Source organism: Pseudophryne corroboree, chromosome 1 (genome assembly GCF_028390025.1).
Source record: "Pseudophryne corroboree isolate aPseCor3 chromosome 1, aPseCor3.hap2, whole genome shotgun sequence".
NCBI classification, from domain to species: domain Eukaryota; kingdom Metazoa; phylum Chordata; class Amphibia; order Anura; family Myobatrachidae; genus Pseudophryne; species Pseudophryne corroboree.
In genome coordinates, this window is record NC_086444.1 from 971,012,612 (window position 1) to 971,024,764 (window position 12,153).

General features: G+C 46.2%; 1 pseudogene; it reads right to left on the reverse strand.

The window, feature by feature from the left end:
- Positions 1–753: 753 nt before the first annotated feature.
- LOC134947897 (5S ribosomal RNA) lies at positions 754–872 on the reverse strand (annotated as a pseudogene).
- Between the last annotated feature and the right edge of the window lie 11,281 nt (positions 873–12,153).

Here is a 12,153-nt window from a genome sequence, read left to right on the forward strand (position 1 = left end):
CAAGAGTCAGCAATATTTCTTTTTCTTCTTCTTCAACTTTTTCTCCTGTGCCTGCTTGAAGACACCAGGAAAGGAAGACATCTCTGGCTCAAAATAATCTTCAAAATATATAGGTCGAGCAGTCAGATGATTCTTCCATTTCCTACTAGAATGCCCAGGCACATAAGAAATCTTGTTTAAATATTCATTATTCCCATCTGTCCATGTGGCGGTGCGCCCAGAGTCAAAGAGAAGGCTAAATGTAACAAAGAAAGAAAAAGTATGACTTTTGTTGGGGCGCACTCTTGTTGTATTGTGTTGTCTAATGATTAGTGATGTGTATAAGAAATAGTCAATTCTTTATTTCTACTCTTAAAATAATTGGAACTCAGCACAAAACAAAAATCAATAATGAAATTTAACATAAATGGATATTAGCATTCCAACAATGAGACAAATATTCACTAGAAAAAATTGGGAATGTTCAGATCTTGTTTATACTTGGATAAATGCATATTGGAAGATAGCTACATACCATGCTGCTTCCGTCTGCCAAAGATCTGTACAAACTGTGTTTGTATTAATGGAGCCCTAAATAGGGATGATTTCAAGCGAGGGACCACCCCCTAACTGAGATCTAACCCTGATGGTTCGAGTCCTTCTTGGAGAAAATTGCATACGATGAACAAAGGTGAAATCTAGACGCAGTGAAGTAATAAGAATAAGTGAAAGTGGTGATCCTGCTGTTAGTGTTATCTCACAGGGAATGCAGCCTTCCTACTGCACTGGGTATTCCCTAGCCGTCGCCCAACTAGGTACTGACCTAGCCCACCTCCGTTTAGCTTCCAAGATCGGACGAGATTGGGCGTAAGCGTAGGGGTATGGTCGTAGGAAGATTTGCCCTGTGCCACTAATGAGAGTGCACCGAAACAGAAAATGGATTACCTTCTGAGAAGGGAGTGGAGAAAAAGGATGGGGGGAAAAAAGGAAAAGGAAAGATCTTGAGAGCGTGAATCTGCTGTCCTCGTTAGACGGGAGAAACGTGTGTCCTAGGGGACACGGTCACCAGAATCGTGGATGAGAGTTTACGGAAAAAAGGAATTATTGAAAAATGGGACAGAGAGAGAAAGAAAAGGGATTGCATTGATATGAAAAACACTGTGATGAATATTGCAATATTGAGCAAGAACCAATCATGCCGTATAGATGAAATTTTTTTTAAGGATATTGGTAATAAAGATATTAGAGCAGGAGGAAATGAGATATTAAAGTACCCCTTGCGTATGGTCGCAGTATCGGCGGAGGACCTGGTGCAAGATCACACACCACTACTGGTCCTAACTGTGTACCTTAAGCTAGCCATACATCAGACCAACTTTTCTCCAACACTCCAAACTTCCAACCATCCAACTTGTCTGTTCAACTAAAACAGTGCCCCATACATCTCACCAACTTTTTACCAGTGCTCCACACATCTAACCAACTTTTCATCAGACCAACCAACCTTCCAACTTCTGTCCAACTTGTGATGTCACCGAAGTAGGCGGACAGTGCCTTCCTACAGTTCTTCAGTTTTGTTTTGTTTTTTTCATTTCAAAACATGCAGAATTGTCTTTTTTTCAGTGAAACTGGGCTTTTCTTTCACCACCATACATTTATTAGATTTACTTATTTTTATACTGAACTATGGATACCAGCATGGTTGGGCTGCCAAGGCAAATTATATATATATATATATATATATATATATATATATATATATATATATATATATATACCAGATGTAGATATTCGGCACTCCCAATGTAGTAAAATGTACAGCTTGCCTGGTGCCCTCCTGAGCTTCAAAAAGCAAACATATCACAAATGATAGGCGGCACTCTAGGACTTTTCAAAAATCAAGAACATACGTGACCCTGTTCTGACAGCTTAACGTTTCAGTTTCGGTCATTTTCAATCCGCCACACTTTGCTGGCGGAATCTAATAAAATTTTTAAAAAAACATGTTTTTTGGGTGTTTTTTTGGGGGGGTAATAGCATATCTATTTATATTAGAAGGGATTAGGTACTTGGTTTGTCTTTTTTGGAGGCACAAGTATTATTTGTATATTTTGAAAAAGATTATTATTATTATTTTTTTTTTAAATGGAATGGGAAAAACCCGAAAAAAAATTGCGTGGGGTCCCCCCTCCAAAGCATAACCAGCCTCGGGCTCTTCGAGCTGGTCCTGGTTCTAAAAATCCGTGGGAAAAACGGACAGGGGATCCCCCGTATTTTTAAAACCAGCACCGGGCTCTGCTGCTGGTGCAAAAAATACGGGGGACAAAAAGAGTATGGGTCCCCGTATTTTACACCAGCATCGGGCTCCACTAGCTGGACAGATAATGCCACAGCCGGGGGTCACTTTTATACAGTGCCCTGCGGCCGTGGCATTAAATATCCAACTAGTTAGTCACCCCTGGCCGGGGTACCCTGGGGGAGTGGGGACCCCTTCAATCAAGGGGTCCCCCCCCCAGCCACCCAAGGGCCAGGGGTGAAGCCCGAGGCTGTCCCCCCCATCCAAAGGCTGCGGATGGGGGGCTGATAGCCTTGAGAAAATTGAAAGAATATTGTTTTTTCCAGTAGTACTAAAAGTCCCAGCAAGCCTCCCCCGCAAGCTGGTACTTGGAGAACCACAAGTACCAGCATGCGGGAGAAAAACGGGCCCGCTGGTACCTGTAGTTCTAATGGAAAAAAATACCCAAATAAAAACAGGAGACGCACACCGTGACAGTAAAAATTTATTTCACACATGTCGACACACATATTTACCTATGTTGACACGAAGCAGTCGGTCCTCTTCTCCAAGTAGAATCCACGGGTACCTGAAAATAAAAGATAATTATACTCACCTGATCCAGGGTCCAGATTATAATCCACGTACTTGGCAAAACAACAAACCGAACACCCGGACCAAACGGACTGAAAGGGGTCCCATGTTTACACATGGGACCCCTTTCCACGAATGCAGAGACACCCTGGCGGGCGGGGGGGGGGCTGAATTACCGGTGCGGGCTGGAGCTGGCCCTGGTGGTGGTGAGCGGGAAGGGGTGCTGCGATCTTGGGGGGCAGTGACTGCAGGAGGGGAGCAGAGGTCCCGCGATTGCGGGTGATATGCGGGGGTGCCACGATTGCGGGTGATATGCGGGGGGTGCCGCGATCGCGGGTAAGCTGCGGGGGGTGACGCGATTGCGGGTAAGCTGCGGGGGGTGCCGCGATCGCGGGTGGGGTGCGGGGGGTGCCGCGATCGCGGGTGGGGTGCGGGGGTGCCGCAACCGCAGGTGGGGTGCCAGTGATCGGGGGTGGCGTGCGGGGGTGCAGCAATCATGGGTGGGGTGCGGGGGGCGCCGCGATTATGGGGTATCGCGGGAAGGGTGCCACTGCTGGGTGTCCTCCGCTACCACTGCCTGTGGTCTGTTGTGACAGGGGCAGCCCGGCAGCAGCGATGTACTGCCGTAGCTGCCCCTGGTCCTCCTCCCGCTCCGCCGCCGCTGCTGAGGGTCCCGTTGTGACAGGGGCAGCCCGGCAGCAGTGATGTACTGCCGTAGCTGCCCCTGGTCCTCCTCCCGCTCCGCCGCCGCTGCTGAGGGTCCCGTTGTGACAGGGGCAGCCCGGCAGCAGCGATGTACTGCCGCAGCTGCCCCTGAACCTCCGCCCGGCTTATGGTCCACAGTGCTGCCCAGCAGGCAGTGATGGTGACAGAAGTAGGTGGACACTGCTGGCCAGTGTCCGCCTACTTATCGTTCAGTTCTCCCTACACCTGAACGATTAGTTGGGAAAATCAAACAAGTTTGATTTTCCCAACTAGTTGGACAGACCGTTTCTGGCCGTTTTCTAGGGTGTGGGAGCAAACGGCTGATCATCGTTTGCTCCCACACACTGCCAGATTATCGTTCCAACCAGCCAACTAGTTGGCTGGTTGGAACGATATCTTCCTGATGTATGGCTAGCATTAAATTGTACAGTGGAGCACCAGTAATAGTGAAAACTCTAATAACCAATTTTCAGCACAATAGGTCATACGTCCAGGGATATATTTGGTTATAATGATTTCAGTCTTTAGAACCATATGCAGTTTGTCAATTTTCAAAACAATAGATCATACATCTAAAACCATATTTGGTTATACTGATTTCAGTCTTAAGAACCATATGCAATTTGTCAGAAAAACATGATATACACAGGACTCAACAGGGTTGTACCAGAGTGAAACCATGAAAAAAACACAGTTTGAGATATTTGAAACAGATTTGACTGTGGAACCACACAAAAAAATTATGTATGTGTATACCTGAGGATACCTGCATTCATTAAATGAGGAGTTTTACCTGCATCTAACAGTATAATGATGAAATATCAAAGCTGGTATTGAACAGATCATAATTACAAATCACTTTAAGCTTAGTTATGATGCCCCTAGAGAAATCAAATGGCAATATGCAAAACAGGGTCTCACTTAGGCTAGTGATAATTTAGATTAGAGCCAAAAGAAAAGTTAGTTAATGCAGGTAAATGTCAAATATCACCCATGCAGTCTTCAGGTAGGAGAGGGGCCTGCAGGAAAGAGGGGAAAACGCGTTTCACCCGGTCACGGGCTTGTTCACTTCCATGGAGCAGCTAAAGAGTCATACTTTTTCTTTCTTTGTTACATAAGAAATCTCATCAGTTTCAGAATCTGAGAACAGACCATAGATTGGTTCAATTCCCCTAGGTACTGAAACTTTAGGAGAATTCCTATGGGGAGAAGACAGGAAAGCACATCCAGCAGTAATGGCAATAGGCTGAGATTTTTGTGCTGACTGGCTGGAGTGTGCACAGCTTCACTGTGACCAAGTCATTACAGACCTTCCTCGAGGCTGTGGCCTTTGGGACTCTCTTTGGGGCAGTGACCTTCAGGACCCCCTCCAGGGCAGTGGCCCTCGGAACCCCTTCTGGGGCAGTGGCCCTCGGAACCCCCTCTGGGGCAGTGGCCCTCAGAACCCCCACTGGGGCAGTGGCCCTCGGAACCCCCACTGGGGCAGTGGCCCTCGGAACCCCCACTGGGGCAGTGGCCCTCGGAACCCCCACTGGGGCAGTGGCCTTTTGGAACCCCACTGGGGTAGTGGCCTTCGGGAACCCCACTGGGGCAGTGGCCTTTGGGAACCCCACTGGGGCAGTGGCCTTCGGGAACCTTGCTGAGGTCAGTACCTCGGATTCTTTTACTGGGACCGGACCGTCGGCCTCCCTCTCCGGGACCGGACCATCGGCCTCACTCTCCGGGACCGGACCGTCGGCCTCACTCTCCGGGACCGGACCGTCGGCCTCACTCTCCGGGACCGGACCGTCGGCCTCACTCTCCGGGACCGGACCGTCGGCCTCACTCTCCGGGACCGGACCGTCGGCCTCACTCTCCGGGACCGGACCGTCGGCCTCACTCTCTGGGACCGGACCGTCGGCCTCACTCTCTGAGTCGATAATTATCTAAATTTCTCCCGGGATTATGACCTCCGGGATTTTTGCTGAAGCTATGACCTTCAGAACCTCCACTAAAACTATGCCTCTTGAGTCCTTTCCTGGGGAAGCGACCTCTAGACCCTTCTCTGGGGCTGTGTCTCTCGAGAACCCACTTGGGGATATTACTTCAAAGATCCCTTCTGGGGTTTTGCTTCTCGAGTTCCCTTCTAGAACTATGGTTTTAGATACCCTTTCTGGGGTTGCACTTTTCAAGTCCCTACCTGGGGTAACAGCTTCTGAGACCCCTTCTGGTATTGACACCTGAGCTATTATATCCGACATCCCTCCATGACCCAGAGCATCGGGTACCACTCCAGGACTCTGGGCATCGGGTACCGCTCTAGGACTCTGGGCATCGGGTGCCGCTCCACGACTCTGGGCATCGGGTGCCGCTCCACGACTCTGGGCATCGGGTACCGCTCCACGACTCTGGGCATCGGGTACCACTCCAGGACTCTGGGCATCGGGTACCACTCCAGGACTCGGGGCATTGGGCACCACTCCGGGACCCAGGGCATCGGGCACCGCTCCGGGACCCAGGGCACCGCTCCGGGACCCCGGGCATCGGGCAACGCTCTGGGACCCCAGGCCTTGGGCACCACTCCGGAACCCCGGGCATCGGGCACCGCTCCGGAACCCTGGGCATCAGGCACCACTTCAGGACCCTGGGCATCGGGTGCCGCTTCAGGACCCCGGGCATGGGGCACCGCTTCAGGACTCTGGGCTTCCACTACTGGGGTTTGCAACTCTGATTCAACAGGAAAGTCAAGAGAGAAGAGAAACATTCTCCTTTGGTTCCTGAATCTATAATGGGGCTCCCTAGCCCAAGGACCCCAATTATAGGACAGAGTGCTTTTTAGTGTGGGTTTTGTGACAAGTACCTCTGCCACAGTAGAGACAGGAGTAGGTCTTGAATCCTGACTCAACTTGGCCAGAGGGCAGGACTTGTTGCCACACGTTGGCTTGCGCAACTCACAGGTCTGCAGATAGTGGCCTAAACCCCCACAATATAGGCATAAATTTAAGTTTCTGCGACGCAGACGCTCCTCTTCTGAGAGCCTGGGCCGCAGAAAACTTTTAAACCTTTTCTCTCCAACCGAACCTGAGGATTCTCTTGTCACCATATTGTGAGCAAGAGTCTCTTTAGAGATAGATGTACTCTCAACAACTTCTGGCAAGATAAGCAAAATTTTGGTCAGAAGGTTTTGCAGTTGCTTTAAGGATTGCTGCAAAACTTCCAGCCGCTCAGGTTTCAAAGCACTGAAAGCAGAGTTCAGGGCTGAGAGAGATGCCTACAGGGCTTGCATAGTTGACATGGGAGGATTTCAAAGTAGACAAGACAAGACTAGACTAGACAAAACAAGACTGGACCGGATTTTTAAACTAGACAAGACTGGACCGGATTTTTAAACTAGACAAAACAAGACTGGACCGGATTTTTAAACTAGACAAAACAAGACTGGACCGGATTTTTAACACTGGACCGGGTTCTGCACACTGGACTGGGTGCTGCACACTGGATTCTAGACAGGACTGGATTCTAGACAAGGCACTGGACTGGGCCAAAAAAGAAAAAAACTACTATTTAGCTTTGTTTCTTTTTTGTTTGTATGGCCGGTGATAATGTTACGTTCTTGCTGCTCAGAACGAAAGAGGTGTTGCGTAATGAGTCCAAAGCACCAGAACGTGACGCTGAAATAAAGGTCAGGTGTGATGGTAACCCCTAGCAATCTACCTCCGTTGTTTCACCCGCGTGGTCAGTTTACGCCTGCGAGACTGTGGTTTCTTGGGCCTACTGCAGCCGCGTTTTGAAGAGCGAATAATGTCTGCCCAACTCCGATGCCCCCAGGCCTTAATGTGAGACAAGGCGTAAACCGAGACGGGATGATAACAAGGGGACCTCTAACTAAACCAAACTGAGAGCTAGGGGCTACAAAGAGACCTAAAACTAAACGTATATGCGGCACAGCCGCCAGGATAAACAACAAAGGAAATGCTGTCCACACGCCGACACAATACTGTTGTGTACCGGTGGTGACAGCATATGCAGAACCCTCTGCAAAACACCAGTAACTAGAAACTAAAGAATACAGCGGCCTTGGCCGATGGACGCGGCAAAGCCGCTACTCACGGAACCGGTACAAATACTGGCAAACGGACAGGAACCCCCAATGTAGCTGACACAGGCTCTCAGGACCGGAGGACAGGCAGAGTTCCAACTACTGAGCAGTGGACACCAAGGAACAGGATAAGGAATCAGGATCAGGAACAGACAAAGCCACGGGACTTCAGGACAGGAACGCTTCAAGGCAAGACACTGGATCAGACACTGGATCAGACACTGGATCAGACACTGGAAGCAGCTAGACAGAAACTATAACCAGTGTCTGTGTAATGCACTGAGACAGAATATAACAGGGATTTCTACCAATCACAGCAGGGACCCTAATTAATTATATCGTGCAGCTGCCTTGTTGAACGACTCCAAACTGACAGGTGTAATTAACAGACAGGTGAGGCTAAACACATGGAACAGGCTGTAATTACACAGACTCACCACCGGCGGCCAACAAGAGTCTTTCTAAACCAGAGCAAAGGAAATCCTGGCCAGCAAGAGAACTATAACATAAAATACATAAACGGAAAACAGTAATGAACCACTACTTGTGGTACATAACAGTACCCTCTCCTTAAGGGTGGGCTCCGGACACCCCATGACACCCACGGGGAACAGAAACAGAAGTATAACACAAAATACATAACCAAAATGCAAAACAGGAATGAGCCACTGCCGTGGCTCATAACAGGTATAAGTATCACCAATTGGCTACAAAAGGTTCAATCAGGCAGAGGCGTTCGCATTACTGAGATGCGACCTTGTGACCCGTTCTGCACATGCACAGGTTTGATAATCGAGAAACTGCATGTTGGATCGCTTATGCAATCCAACCTGAATAACCCCCAATGTCTTACAGTATGTCATTTATTTCACATCTTATTTCTGCAAGTAGAGTCCATCCTAAAAGACCATGACATCTCTACACCATTATTATAAAAGGTATGTTCAGGTATTTTGCGCTAATCACAGATAGATTAATAAAATTCCTTGTGGCAAATGAATGCCCTCTACAGTATGTGAATTAGGATTTTTTTGTACAGATTTCTATGTATATACAAAATTATTGTGACTTCAATATGTTTAAAAAGTGTTCACTTATGGCGGATGCCTATCCCTGAATGACGGGACAACAGATGTATATATTGAAGAGTCATAACACATTTATTAAAACATACAAGAAGTACTGTATTTACAGACATGCATAGGACAAATGTAAAAAGTTCATAGCATTGGATAATAGTCTCCCTTGTTCATACCATTTGAGGCAGGTGTGAGTGCAAACAGGTGGTAAACACCAAAGTTCTGGATATTTAGCAAAGGGTTGAACATTGCACCACCAAGTTTTTGCATGAAGGTTAAGTTCAGAGCGGTCCACTGGATAATGCTGGCATGGCATCCGCACACTGTGTGGCAACAGCTTTGTGGTGCAGTGTTTAAACCTTAAACAAATTAATGATTTGTTAAATGAGAAAAAAAGGCATTTTGTTTCCCCCAGCACCCTGAATGATAACAGTAACCAGATTTTAATCCCGAAACAGTATTGGAATTCAGAGATCTCAGTTACATATATTTGCGCAAATGTATGAATAAGCCCCAAAGCCGCGTCAAGGCCTCTCTGTATATTTGGGGTCACTAATGCTATATCTAGGTGCAGGGTGTGGCACTCCAAAAATCGGCATAAGTCAGAATGCCCAGTGCAGCATACCAGTGAAAAAACTATAGTGTTAATAAATTAGTGTTAGGAAGCCGAAGCTATAAAGAAGGTGATACAAAAATGAGATGTAATTAAAATGGAGAAATAGTGTTAAAGAAATTAGTAAGTGATAAGTGTTAATAGAATGTAAAGGTATGCCACACTAAAGCCATCCAGCTCAGCCAGTCCAGAGGCACCACACCCCACACCTCCATTACCTCAATCTGGGTCTATTTTTGTATCACTTCCTTTATAGCTTCGGCTTCCTAACACTAATTTATTAACACTATAGTTTTTTCACTGGTATGCTGCACTGGGCATTCTGACTTATGCTGATTTTCTGGGGTGCCACACCCTGCACCTAGATATAGCACTAGGGACCACAAATATACAGAGAGGCCTTGACGCGGCTTTGGGGCTTATTCATAAATTTTTGTAAATATATGTAACTGAGATCTCTGAATTCCAATATTGTGTGGGATTTAAATCTGGTTACTCTTATCATTCAGGGTGCTGGGGGAAACAAAATGCCTTTTTTTCTTGCTTAGAAATATCCCTCCCTTTCAAGCACCTGAATTATATCACTAAGCTAATTGAGCATCTGACACTATATAATGTATGTCTGTTGTGAGAGGCAGAGAGGTTCCTGCATTAGGAGGAGGTGCAGGCCCTGACATGCCATATGGAGCATTATGGGGTTGCTCCAAGGTAGGTAGCTCTTAGCTTAGATATATTTAATTAAGGAGCCATTATCATGTGGCTCCTTGCTGGTTAATCAAAGACACAGATTGAGGTAATGGAGGTGTGGGGTGTGGTGCCTCTGGACTGGCTGAGCTGGATGGCTTTAGTGTGGCATACCTTTACATTCTATTAACACTTATCACTTGCTAATTTCTTTAACACTATTTCTCCATTTTAATTACATCTCATTTTTGTATCACTTCCTTTATAGCTTCGGCTTCCGAACACTAATTTATTAACACTATAGTTTTTTCACTGGTATGCTGCACTGGGCTTTCTGACTTATGCTGATTTTTTGGGGTGCCACACCCTGCACCTAGATATAGCGCTAGGGACCACCAATATACAGAGAGGCCATGACGCGGCTTTGGGGCTTATTCATACATTTGCGCAAATATATGTAACCGAGATCTCTGAATTCTAATATTGTGTGGGATTTAAATATGGTTACTGTTATCACTCAGGGTGCTGGGGGAAACAAAATGCCTTTTTTTCTTGCTTAGAAATACCCCTCCCTTTCAAGCACCTGAATGATAGCACTAAGCTAATTGAGCATCTGCCAGTATATATGATTTGTTAAATGAGCAGATATATAAGTTTAAATCCACACAAATGCTAAGGGGATGGAATGAAGAACTTACACAGGCTCTGACATTACTGAACAATAGATAATTAGTGGGTAGCATTTCAATACAGTAAATCAGTTGACAGGGGGAAAATCAGCTAGAATGATGAGTGTTGATGGCAGCAGAGAAGACAGGTTTTACAGAAACTTCAAAAACACCTTTTAAATAGCAGTAAAGGGAAGAAATAAGCTGGTATCCAATTACCAGTGAACACTCTTTGAGTTGGAAAACCTGAAGATTTCCGCTATTTTCCCTAATGTTTTAACATTATTTTTTTAGTGCAATCCTATTATGATGGTGAAAAAAATCCATTCCCATGCAAAAACACACAGGTTCAGTAAACCTGTGTCTTTTTGCATTCGCGTCCCCGAAAAACTGGCGCTTATCTGGGATTTTGTTTTCCCTGCCTGAAGCTCACAACAGCATTTCGGGGACAATAGTATAGCCCCCAGCAATACAATTACCCACTGTAACTGACCGCGGTAATTGGATACTTGCTATAGTCATAGGAGACATTTGACAAACTTACTCTCTGACTGCTACAACAAAAGAATTCATATAGTAGGTGCATTCCCAAATGTTATGTGACATACAGATGTGTTCTCACTTACTAGTTGTCCATACATCATGTGGGGCAAGATGCCCGGCATGACTTAGACACTCCAAGAGAAATACAGTACTATCTTTTTCTCTTAATTCTTACTTGCATCTCAGATACAGTGAAAAGCACTCACAGTATACTAGAGATACTAGGCAACTTTATTTGCACAGGATTTGGTTATGCACATGTAAAAAATTACATATAAATCACAATCAGAAATGTGCGCTGGCCCATTTTTGCTGGTTTTGGTTCTAATTCATCGTCGGGTTTTGATTTTGCTATTTTTGTTCCTACAGTAGTTTAAGCTCAATAACATTAATTTCCACCTATTTCCAGTGAATTTTGACCACCTCACAGCTCACAATATTGTTTTCTTCCAGTTTAGGCCAAAGGCTGCAGAGAGCTGGCTGATTACTAAGCGATAGAGCAGCGGCACAAACAAACGGCAGTTTATAGCACATCTATGAAACAGCAGTGGCAGAAATGAAAAGTGGTGCAACATAGAATTGTCCATGAGCCCTCCCACCAACCCTTACATAGGATATTACAAAGGGCATTTCACAATTTAACAAACTAAGGGGGTCATTCCGAGTTGTTCGCTCGCAAGCTGCTTTTAGCAGCTTTGCACACGCTAAGCCGCCGCCTACTGGGAGTGAATCTTAGCATAGTAAAATTGCGAACGAAAGATTCTCAAAATTGCGATTACACACCTCTTAGCAGTTTCTGAGTAGCTTCAAACTTACTCGGCATCTGCGATCAGTTCAGTGCTTGTCGTTCCTGGTTTGACGTCACAAACACACCCAGCGTTCGCCCAGACACTCCTCCGTTTCTTCAGCCACTCCTGCGTTTTTCCCAGAAACGG